The 281-nt window shown below is 37.0% G+C and overlaps 1 protein-coding gene across 1 annotated transcript in view; it reads left to right on the forward strand.

The window, feature by feature from the left end:
* The window catches only part of CSTF2 (cleavage stimulation factor subunit 2), a 41447-nt gene that overhangs the window by 29127 nt on the left and 12039 nt on the right, over nucleotides 1-281 (forward strand). The window lies entirely within an intron of this gene.

A 281-nucleotide genomic window follows, 5' to 3' on the forward strand; every position in this document is an offset into this window, starting at 1 on the left:
ACTGTGGTCAGCTATGTGGGAGTGTCCAGCACCTTAACCACCATGCCACGTGCTGGCCCCGATAGAACCTAATTTGAACCCATACAGTCTGAATCCAGAACCCATTTCTGAAGCACTATACTATATATTCATGCATAAAATAAATGTTCATTAATTCCTCCCTAATTATAAATGTCTCAACCAAATATGAAGTTCCAGAATATGTGGATTTATATCTCCATAGTTTTTCTTGAATCTGTTTGGTGTTATTTTCCTGCTAGCATTCATAATTTGATTTCACA

This window comes from Tupaia chinensis, unplaced genomic scaffold (genome assembly GCF_000334495.1).
Source record: "Tupaia chinensis unplaced genomic scaffold, TupChi_1.0 Scaffold143746_1, whole genome shotgun sequence".
NCBI lineage: Eukaryota > Metazoa > Chordata > Mammalia > Scandentia > Tupaiidae > Tupaia > Tupaia belangeri.